Source organism: Cibotium barometz, chromosome 13 (assembly GCF_041138505.1).
Source record: "Cibotium barometz isolate CiBa-2024 chromosome 13, ASM4113850v1, whole genome shotgun sequence".
NCBI lineage: Eukaryota > Viridiplantae > Streptophyta > Polypodiopsida > Cyatheales > Cibotiaceae > Cibotium > Cibotium barometz.
This window is the reverse complement of record NC_141058.1, coordinates 11,951,269-11,963,553: the sequence shown is the minus strand read 5'-3', so window position 1 is coordinate 11,963,553 and position 12,285 is coordinate 11,951,269. Positions and strand designations below refer to the sequence as shown.

At 39.3% G+C, this 12,285-nt stretch overlaps 1 pseudogene; it reads left to right on the top strand.

Annotated features, from left to right (window-relative positions):
* The first annotated feature begins 3,400 nt into the window (after nt 1-3,400).
* On the top strand, nt 3,401-4,370 carry LOC147632381 (serine/threonine protein phosphatase 2A 57 kDa regulatory subunit B' beta isoform pseudogene; annotated as a pseudogene).
* The last annotated feature ends 7,915 nt before the right edge of the window (nt 4,371-12,285 follow it).

Below are 12,285 nucleotides of genomic sequence, written 5' to 3'. Positions count from 1 at the left end.
ATAAAGTGACTTAAGTGGGATTAGAGGAGGAATATGGAGGTTAGAAGGCTCTTCTTAGAGGATTAGACAAGAGCTTAGAGAGCCATTAAACCTTGCGACAAGATTTACAAGTGGTTAGAGAGGGATTAAAGAGATTATAGCAAGATTAGTCGAGATATGGAAGCTTGCAAGAGGGTTAGAAACTTGTTGCAAGATTAAGAAGAGATTAAAGACACACAAGAGGATTAATGAGAGAGAAAACAAGCTCATAAAAAAGATTAGAAGGCTACAGGCAAGATTAGAGAGGGATTAGAGAAGTTATAGCAAGATTAGTAGAGATATGGAAGCTTTCAAGAGGGTTTAAAACTTGTTTCAAGATTAAGGAGAGATTAAAGACATACAAGAGGATTGAAGAGAGATTACAAGCTTATAGCAAAGATTAAAAAGAGATTAGAAGGTTACATGCAAGATTAGAGAGGGATTAAAGAGCTCTGGGACTAATGGTTTACATGTGTAATTAGTTTAAGAGCATAGGAAGGGGCTAAGAAGCTTGGAGAATCCTTTTTTCACTATAGAATAACATGGAAGCACTTTTTAAGGGATAAAATCACATTTTTGGAGAGAAAAACAAATTTCAAATTTTAGGGTTACTTTTTGGCTGTGCAGATTTGGTGGGGCCCAAGGGAGGTGAAGTGACACTAGTGGGGCACTAGATAAAAAAGGTAATGTGATTTGGTCTACTAGGGGGATAAGCCCAAAGTATATCAATAAATACCCCTACTTTAGGTCCTAAAGCTAGTGGATAGAATGTGCACTCCCCCCTCCCATTGGTCTAAACTTGATCAAAATGTCATTAAATTTAGTCATAAAGGGCCCTTTTGGTAGTCCATATTTCCCTTAATGTGGAGGATCTTGTCAATATTATCTCGGATTATTATTATTTTTCTGGCCATGCGTAAAATTATTATACAAATTATTTATGCATGCTTGTGCGTGGTGTTGCTATATTACTAGCACATATGCTAGAAGAGTTTTGGTTGTTTACACTGTGTGTGAGCAAGCTCTAGTTCTTGAGCTATTTTTGTTTACAGTGTGTGTGAGCAAGCTCTAGTTCTTGAGCTATTTTTGTAAAAGTGGAAAAGCAAGCCCTATTTTGTATGCACAACTATTATTAGCTCCTTGGGCTATATATATTGAATACAAATCTCAAAATACTCATGTCATGGAAGTGCGAGCTACATGCAAGAGGGGGAGATTGCACCCAATAGTGTGTTGATGGTGATGTTTACTCTATTTTCCTATTCTATGCTATTCTTTAATCTTGTCAATTTGATTCAAGTCTATGGTTTTATATGTAAGTTTGATTAATTTCTTCAAGAATTACATGAGGTCCCGTGAGACACTGGTATTAGAGTTATGGGTAATTGTACTTGAACAAAAGAAAAGGAGAATAAGATGTTTACAAAATTTTAAAAAAATCAAGGCTTAAGAAAAGGAGGTATGTCTTGAATTTTAATAAAGCTTTGAAATTTTTATATCTTACATGCACGAGAGGAGGGATATCTGCAAGACTCCAAGAAAAGGGTATAAGTAGTTTGATTTTTAAGGCAAAAGTTTTAGTTATGAATACCTTAGTTCAAAGGAAGATTTGTTTTGTCCAATGGATAAACCATTCACAGTTCACCAACCTCTATAAAACCTCTTTTCAATTTTCAAACCCGCTTTAAAAACCACCTCTGTCGGAAAAACCATCTTTTCCTACTCTTCATCTTCTCCAAATCAGGCTTCACAGATATGAAGAGCAAGCAGAGGAGGTTCTCAAACCACTTAGGCATCAAGAGTTCATGTTACTTTATCTCCACCTCCTAATCGACCACATTTTTTTACAATCATTGAGAAGATAATTTATGTAAAAAAATGTGAAGAAGCCCTGCACTACTGCCGCCACCTACTAAATTTTATATCTCCCTTATTTTTCCAATTTCGCTCGCTACCCTATTCATTTCTTTTTTTTTTTCTAATTTTCTTGTTGCCCTCTCTCTTTGATTTGCATGGCCGTCTTCTCATCTCTTTCTCTCTCTTTGTTACCGCCAGTCTCCACCTGTGTGCTAGCTGCTTGCTTCATTCAAAAGCTTATTATACAAAAGCTTTATATTCTAAAGCTTATAATATAAGATTTACTACACATACTTTAAATCTTATAATATAAAGCTTACAATTGTTACTCTAAAGCATTTTCAAAGGTTTTTGTTAGAGATTTCAAAGGTAAGATCTCTTGAGTTTTTTTATGGCAAGGACGTGCCTGCTTTGATATTACTCGATGGTCTCCTGGCACTTGTGGGATTTTTCTTCTCATAGTATGATTTGAACGAGCTTCTGACTTCTTAAAAATTATGAGTGACAACTAAGTATTATTATTATTTCAACAATTTTTATTTCTACATTTAAAATCTGCATTATCTTTCCACATCTCTACTTCATCATGAATCCCTTACCCCCAACAATTTAAGAGAAAATTCAATCACTCTAAAAGCAGATTCTAGTTGAGAAGGAGTTGAGAATGGACTTCCTAAAAAGATATTCATCACCATGGAAACGTATGTCTTTAGAGGATTGTAGAATCACACCCTTATTTGTCACCCATAACCCATACGGCATGATAACTTTTTGCTCCAACTTTCTATTCATATTCACTCTACAACAAACTAATTTATAACACTGTCAAATTTTTATTGAATATATTCTTGTATTATTAATTTTTTCTTTTTTCTTTTTTTTCACTCAATTAGACTAAATTAGACAACAACACCCCATCAAAGATTCTCAATGGCTACCTGATTATGCCTTCATAGCCTATCCATCCTTGATTGCATCTTATAGGGATACTACCCCATGATGATTATTGATGATTTTGTGACAATTGATGTCAGGTAGCCTGTGGCACGTGAGAGCTCTACTGGATGAAGAGCCTGAACGCCGGAGTGCAGATGACAAGTGTATCCGGAATCTAGGGGTGAGGATACCTCGATTGGAGCACTGGCCAGCTATAGATCTAGGCAGCCTATTGCTCGGACAACTGAATAGCTAGGCTAATGTGGAGGACATGCCACATATTAGTGGGAGGTATATGTAACCAAACTAATCTTATCCTCTACGATTGGGTGGTGGTGACTAGAGCTTGAAACCCTCTTAGCTATGGTAGACTCTAGGGAATGGGAAATTGGTATGAGAGCCATAAGAGCCATACCTGAGAACCTTCCTTTGTGGAACATATCTTGATGGAACGAGCTCCTTTTGGAGAGCTTTGTCCTCTTAGGCACCAACAACTCTGCCGTGGGCATTCTAGGCAAGTCTGGTAGCTAGGCATCTTCAACAAGTTCATCTCTGCAAGAGGGTAACAAACCCTTGAAGTTGGACGACAATGCAGCTGCAGGTGCGGTGACTACAATGGGCGCAACGACCGCCGTCAAGGTGTCAGCAACAAACAACATGCCGACAGCTCCTCCGGCTCAATCCCTGCATACTGCTCCGACCAACGGCCTTGAAGCCCTACCCGCTGCCCTTGCGCTATGTGCTGACCTCCAATAGGCCTTTGTCGCCCTCTGCTTTGTGGTGTACGACTTCACCGATTTGACAAAGAACCCTAGAGATAAGGACATCAAACGGCAGGTTTTACTAGAGCTCGTGGACTATGTGGCCTTTGGTACGACGAAGCTTAACGAGAGTGAGCTTGAGGAGAGCTTCAAGATGATGATATCTGGCAATCTGTTCAGATCATCGTTGCCTGTGTCCTTGCACGGCACCCCAGGTGGTGGCGATGTTTTTGATCTAGAAGAAGAAGAGGCTACCAATATGGATCCTTCATGGCAACGCCTGCAACTTGTAGGATTCCAGGGAGAGAGACTACCTTAAGATAATTTTGCACCGTATCTATGGGAAGTTCATGGTTCACTGGCCATTCATCTGCAAAGCCATCAACAACAGATTCTGTCGTTTCATTTTCGAGATAGAGAAGCACAATGGCATCACTGAACTGTTGGTCGAAATCTTGGGAAGCATCATTAATGGATTTGCGCTCCATTTGAAAGAAGAGCATAAGCTGTTCCTTGCTCGTGCATTCATTCCACTGCATAAACCCAAGCTCCTTGGGATGTACCATCAGCAACTTTCCTACTGCATGACTTAGTTTGTGGAGAAGAATTTCAAGTTGACAGATACCGTTATCAGAGGATTGCTGAAGTACTGGCCAATAACAAATAGCTAGAAAGAGGTCTTAATGCTTGGGGAGCTGGAAGAAGTCTTGGAAGCCACTTGCACAGTAGAGTTTCAGAGATGCATGATACCGCTGTTCCAGGCAAATCAATTGTAATCTTAACAGCTCACATTTCTAGGTGCAAATGACATTGATGTATGCAAGGTCTTAAATGAGACAATAGTGGGCTATGTATATATATGTGATGTTGTTAGGCTTGTGGTATTTCATGCATCGTAATATGGTGATTACTAGTCTGCTATCGTTATGTTTGTGAATGTAGATGTCACAAACATGTGTTCGCACAATTGCATTGGGCATACATTAATAAGTTGGACTATTTAAGGTGAACCACTTATGGAGTTGCCATTGCTCTTTGGTGTTCGGAGAGTCTACTCCAAAAGCTAATTTGGAGCTATTCGGTTAGTGCTTTTTAAGTTTTGTAACTTTTTATAAGTTATAGGAGTTGTAGGACTCCACCAACTTTTTATGTTGGTGCACACGGGTGTCAATCTCCGCCACCGGAGTTGATGGATATCAACCCACTTGTTTGTTAGCTTTGGTTTGTTGGGCCGAAGGAATGCGCCTTTGAGGTATAATCTATGGATGTTTTTTCTTAAACCATATTTGTTTGGACAAGGTTCTCCAACGAGTTTATCTATGATTCTTGACTAGTTTTCGGCTTTATATTTGTTTACAAAATTCACCGTAGTGTGGAAACAAAACTAAGCCCACTGTTCTTGCCACTAGTTGACTAGAAAGTGTCTTTGGGTCATTTAATAACAGTCGTTAAATAACGTAAGGTTGCATTATTTAAGAACTGTAGTGTTGTTTGCTTGCTTGGTATAGAAACATTGCTTGGTCCGTACAGACGCAAGCCTTTGTGCGCGGTATTCAACACGCTAAACCAAGTTTATGCTTCACAAGAAAATGTGAGTTATGTTCAAGCTTTGAACATTGATCTAGTTTGAGGAACATCTTTCGCTTGAAAAGATTTTTGAGTTGGGTTTTGACCCATTTATGGAAAGGGAAAGTTTCTTCCCACCTTATTTACCTTAAATTGTAAAATATTTTAAAGTATGTTTCACCTCTTTAATTTGCTTTTCAGATTCATAAAAATATTATAGAGAATCATAGTAATCTCAAGATCTGAGGTTTGTAGAGATATCACACTCAGATTTGAGAAATTTTGAGTAGCTTTTGAGATTCCTAACAATCCTAAGCTTTGGGGTTCGCAATAATCCAAGGTTCAGAATCAACGGATTTTGAGTATGTAAAACCCAAGTATTAAGGCATTTATTGTTTGTTATTCACCGTGTTTACGTTTGAGTACACAGCTACTCCATTTTATGTGGAATACGATATGTTTCATTTGTTTGATAATTTGGGAGTGTGTATGACATGTTATGTCATCTTAGAAAATATTAGTTTTGAATTTCCTTATTTTCATCTTGTAACTCCATAAAATTTACAATCCAAGTGGTTGGGGTTACACTTAGCCCAAGATTTATTAGATGAATTCTACAGATATACTCTAGAGTGAGTATTGTAGAATTTTGAGATTAGATTTTGAATCTCTTGAACGGTGAACACATGGATAAAATAAATTATGCTCTATACAAATGGTGATATTTTGCATCACTCTTGGGTTTTGGGGATGTGGAATCATCCAACCAAAAGAAAAAAAGTTCACTTTTTGTGTCATGGTACTCAATGCATTGCCACTGTAGCGAGGAGGTAACAAGGAAATGTTATATGTAAGAATTCGTATTGGTGCTAAACACAAATTAGATGAGTGATGTTCATGTCATAACAATCTCAAAGAATAGAGATTAAGTTTGTTTGTCTATCTGTGTAAGGTGTGTCGGAGGTATACCTAAACCACATATCATAGCATATGTATATAAAAACCAGTTAAACAAGAAAGGAATACTCAATTCTTACTTTGCAGTAAACCATTGTTCGTAATTGAAAATGGTTTACAGATTATTGTCTATAGTTGAGAATGATTTACCATTAGTTTGTCTAATGTTTGAGTTAGTAGAGGTGTCTAGTGAGCCTAAAGTGTTATTCCCAATGAAGTTGATTTTTATGCATAAATAGATGCGTAAAGAATATTTATATAAAAAATAAGAATTCTCTTAAATTCTATGAATAGATGTAATTTGAGATGTGACGAGAATTAGATAAGTGTGAATGAATGGATGGGTGGTTGTGATGTGAATAGAGGTGATGAGATGTGAGATGAATAGATGTGATGAGAGGTGATGTGAATCAGATAGATGTGAATGAGTGGATGGATGTGATGTGAATAGAGGTGATGAGATGTGAGGTGAATAGATGTGATGTGAATCAGATAGATGTGAATGGATGGATGGATGTGATGTGAATAGAGGTGACGAGATGTGAGGTGAATAGAGGTGACGAGATGTGAGGTGAATAGATGTGATGTGAATTAGATAGATGTGAATGGATGGATGGATGTGATGTGAATAGAGGTGACGAGATGTAAGGAGAATAGATGTGATGAGATGTGATGTGAATCAGATAGATGTGAATGTGATGTGAATCAGATAGATGTGAATGTGATGAGATGTGATGTGAATCAGATAGATGTGAATGGATGGATGGATGTGATGTGAATAGAGGTGATGAGATGTGCGGTGAATAGATGTGATGAGATGTGATGTGAATCAGATAGATGTGAATGGATGGATGGATGTGATGTGAATAGAGGTGATAAGATGTGATGAGATGTGATGTGAATCAGATAGATGTGAATGAATGGATGAGATGTGAAGTCATGTGAATCAGGATGTAAATGAATGATATGGGATATGAGTGGATGATATGTGATGAAAATGGATGTAAATGTATAAGTGAAGAATGGATGTGAATGTATATGTGAAAGAATTGATGTGAATGAGTATGTGAAAGAATGGATATAGATGTGTATGTGAAATAATGTGAAGTGATGTGTCATAAATATATGTGGATGTGAATGTGATAGATATGAATGAATGTGAATGTGATGGATATGAATGAATGTGATGTGATGGGATGTGAATCGGGATAGATGTGAATGAATGAGATGTGAGGTAAAATGAATGAGATGTGATGTGAGTGAATGTGATGTGGTCTGAATGGATGAGATGTGAATGAATGTGATGTGATGAGATGTGGATATGGGTAGATGCGAGCGGATGAGATCTGATGCGGATAAATGAGAAAAGATCTGATGAAATGGAAAATGATGTGATGAGAATGGGAATACACATCAAATAAATGGAAAATGATGTGATGAGAATGGGAATACACATCAAATAAATGAGAATCGATGTGGAACAATGTGGAAAGATGAGAGTTCGTTATAGAAACTGTATTTATGACTTGTTTTTAAATGGCTATTTTATGTCAAGAATGCTGGGGAAGCATTTTGACCGTCTTGTGAATGAGGTTGTGGAGACCTAGTCTGATAAAGTTGTAACAGCTACGGAGAGTCAATGAGGACGTCTCGCATAGCAAGGTCGGTCGAGGTCTTGACCAGCCTCGGTTCGATTAAAATGGTGAGCTTCCGGTACGGTGGATGAGGGACCAAGGAAGCGGCCTATGAGTGAAGCGCTAGGTCACCTGCGAAGGATCCTAGAGGGTGCTGACTATACGGTGCTCGGGCTTTGGGTCGCCAACAATACCCACGCGTGCGTTGAGGAAGATATTGGAACAAGGAGTAAGAGTTGTTTTTTGAATTCGGGCATGGATCGGGTTGATTGACCTTGCTGGTCCTCAACGGATGAGTCCATGGCTCTTTTATATGGATCCGTTGGTTGACCTTGCTGATCTTCAACGGAGATTCCATTTTGTTATGTGAATATATTGCCGGTTACTTGAGCTAGGAACTATCGAAAAGGTCCCCTCAGTGGACAGGTGGTGAGCGTTCTGGTGCCAATGATGCCATAGGTACACCGATGGAGGAATGATTGGAACTAAGGATTCAATCGGAGATTTTGAGGATTATGATCAGTGACTCTATGATTGGAATTAAGGATTCAACCGGAGATTTTGAGGATTATGATCAGTGACTCTTTGATTTCATTAAATGATTGTTTTAAAGACAGCTGATTCTATGAAAAAGGCAATTTCATATTGGGTGTGTAAGTGGTGTGACTGATTTTAAGTTTGCATGAATATCCAGCTAGGGGACCTGGGAACTCTTTTCCCTAGTACCCGGGACAAAACCTAACCAGATTCTTAATTGGATCCCATCACTACAATGGTTGGGTGGTTGGCTAACCCATGAGACTAGATGGGGTTAGGCTGGACTGATGGATCCCTAAAATTGAGACTCAATTCTGTTACAGTACGATAGATGAAATAAATCCGAGATAAAAATTGTTCTATGGAAAAGAATCAACGGCTGTGCCCCTCAACGAGAAAAAAAGCGTTGGTCTCTATGATCCAAGTGCAATCTTTTCCTTTATCTGACTATGGGAGACCTACGGGGTCAGTCAGATCAGTCCAGTTAGTTAAGGCTTTGACCACGTTAGAGTAAAATTATCCTGGAGGAATTGCCCGTGCTTTTTGGGCGAGGGAAGTTTTTCCGGGTTCGAGGAACCGAGGGATTAGTCTCTTGTCCGGACATCCGTGGTGGGCGAGGCCCCGAGTGAGGGACCCTGCCCCACGCAAGAAGTGTGTTAGGGCTTTCTTATGTAATTCTTAGACCTTAGTCAAAGGGCTTGGGGGCTAGTTACGTGTGGATGTACCTTTTGGGATCTGAACCGAGTAGTTATTCCCTGACAGTTGCATCTAGGGAATGCGCTGATTCTGATCGCTGTGATGAATGAAGGAGAAGTTCTGCTATGTCTTTGCTCAGTGTTTATTATGTCTTTCTTGATGTTTGTGCAATCATTATGCTATCGTGATAAATCAGAGTTTGTGCTCTGAATGGTGTTGAGTGAGTATTGTTTGTTAATGCCTTGTACAGAACCTTTTAGAGGCCATGTACACACTGGCGATCCTGCGAGTTCAAATGCCTTGAGTTCTGGGAGGATATGACATATTCAGGAGGACCGCTAGCCTTGGATGTCTGAAGATAATTCGGGGAATTCAAGACGATATTATACAAGGTTGAGACAAGGTTAAGGGGGCCAGAGATGCTGATGCTGCTTTAATAAGCAGGAATGATGACGAAGAAGGTGATGATTATGATTTCGATTATGAAGTTCCTTGAGGGACAAGTGGACCATTGGAAACTATTTTGGAAGAAGATGTAGAGGAGGAAACATTGGATCAAGAAGCAGAGGATATTGATGATGAGGAAGAAGCACATGAGATCAGTTTGTGGATGCTGTTCCAGGAGAAGGGATTCCGACAGGTTCGGTACAATCTGAATCTGATTCGGGCATTCCAATTTTAAATAGTGATTCAAATGCTAATGCAGAAGTAGGAAGTGTTGGGGATGCTCAAAATCCACCAGTATTCTCAAGCACTTTCAGGACATTTCTTGGAGGAACCTTGTTGAACAGAGTTATCAGGGGAAGTAGTAGGAGAAGTTTCAACCATTACCAGTCTTAGCAAGGAGGCCAGTTAGAGGGGCAGCAATGAATCCTCAAAATCCACCAGCACAGAACCCAAAGGTGAGATCAGCAAAGTTCAGGGGAAAACCCAAGGAGGACCCTGACTGCCATGTAGCCCAATTCTAAACAAGGTGGGAGGCTAGTGGCTATGACACACTTTATGGGGGAGAGGTGAAGAAGAGGCAGTTTGCTGCTACCCTAGAAGGCTCAGCAATGGATTGGTTTAGCCAGTATGGTTTGGGACATTTTGGAAACTTTGATGCTTTGAGAGATAGTTTTCTTGCCAGGTTCAGAAGGGAGAAAACAGCCAATGATATCATAAATAAAATTAAAGATCAACAAAAAGAAATGCTAGTAGAGGACTATGCTCAGAAGTTCAGGGTTCTCTCTAGAAGATTGGAAGGAGCAGATAGGCTTTCCAATGAAATGTTAGCTTCCTATTTCCTGAATGGATTAAGGAAGACAATTAGATCAGCAGTGGCTAATGTAGACGTTGCAGGATTTGATGCTTTGGTGCAAGCAGCAGTAAGAGTGGAAAAGAGGTTGGGTGTTACCAAGAAGAAGAAAAAGAAAAAGAGGTCTGATTCAGACCTGGACTCTAACTCTGATGGAGACACAGACTAAGAGAGCTCTAATGATAATTCAGAATATAATAGTGACTCAGATTCAGATGATGAATCAATTAGCCAGAAAAGGAAAAAGAAGAAGAAATCTTCTAAGTCCAAAGATAAGGGCAAAAAGAAGAAGAAAGGATTGGATGATGAACAACTGTTAAAGAGGCTTAAAGCATTGAAGTATGCCTCAGCATTAACAAATGAAAGACCAGTGTGTCAGATATGCTCAAAGGAAGGACATTTAGCAACCAATTGCTCGTATAACCCAAATTTTAGAGGAAGAGTTCCCCTCGGTGTACAAAGGTCAAAGTAGCAGCACAGCAGGAAGAAACTTCATCTAATCAAGTCTTCCCTGCTCAAGCTAGAGGACCAAATAGACATTTCAGATCACAGCCTAGACAAACATGGCAATCAAATTTTAGAGGAGAATTGAAGTGCACTTATTGTGACAAAGAGGGCCATAGACAGGGCCCAGCTTGTGAGTTATGGTGCAAGCATAGGACAGAGAGGGGTATCCCAATTGTAAGGTACCCTATAGCAGATCAAAATCAGAGAGGAAAGATGCAGCAAAACCAACAAATAACACAGTTAAATGCAGTGACAGTGATAGAGGACCAGTTTCAGAGCAACTTTGATATGGTTGAGAATGTTGCTTGTGATTGTTCTGGATGTGTAGTCCATGCAAATGATAAGGATGGGAAACAACAGGTTCCTGCATTGGCAGTGACAAGAGCTGCAAAGTTGAATAAAGGTCCAATTCAATGGGTGGATCAGGAGAAAGTTAGAAGCAAGGTTCAGAGGAAGTTGGACATGAAGAAGCCAGCTTTGGAAGAACTATTGTCAGAACAAATAGAAGAGGTTTGTGAAGAACAAGGACAAAGGAGAAGAGGAAATTTCTATGGTTTGTGAAGAACAAGGACAAAGGAGAAGAGGAAATTTCTATGGTTGACTCACTCTATGAAGCTCTGTTACATTCAGAAATTCAGATTTCTCTTGACCAATTGCTGACATTAGTACCAGGGTTCAGAGATTTGCTGTTTCAAAGAATTCTTCAGAGAAAAGGTGTTGATTCATCTCAAAGTAATTTTTCAATGAGCAATATTGTTCAGGTGGAAGATGTTGATTTCAAATTTCCTGCCATATGAGTCAAATATCAGGGCCAGTCCATACATGGAGTTCTTTTGGATGGTGGATCAAGAGTTAACATACTTCCTGAGTCAGTTTATATTCAATTTGGGAGCCAAAAGTTGCATCAAGCACCTTTTCAGGTTAAAATGGCTGATCAGAGGAGATTACAACCTTTAGGTTTGTTAAAAAACCAGGAGATCTTCATTGCACGATTGAAGTTTATGGTCAACTTTGTAGTACTCACGATGCAATCAGGGAACTTGGCCTACCCAATGCTCCTTGGAAGACCCTGGTTCAGGCAAGCTAAGTTAAAGTAAGATTGGGGAGCTAATATGGTGATCTTGAAACAGGGGAACCAGAAACAGACTTTACCCATGACATCTACTATAACTATGTCAAAGGAGCAAAGAGCTTTGTGGGCACAAGGCATACACTTGGCAGATGAAGTAGAATATGATGAGGAAGAGGAATATTTGAAGGCCAATCCAGCAGTTGTCCCAGTGTTTGATATAAATGTGATGACTATTTTGGGAGATTATGAGGATTGTTGTAGCTACAGAAGGGGAGACAGACCAGCGATTACAGGATATTCAAACAGGAACTGAGATGACTAAGGAACAGTTCAGAGTTCTACAGGAATCAGAGCTGTCAGAGTCAGAGGAGATGCAGAATGGTCTATCAACTCAGGCTATTGCAATAGTAGAGAAAAGATATGAAAACAATATGAAGAAATCAGCTA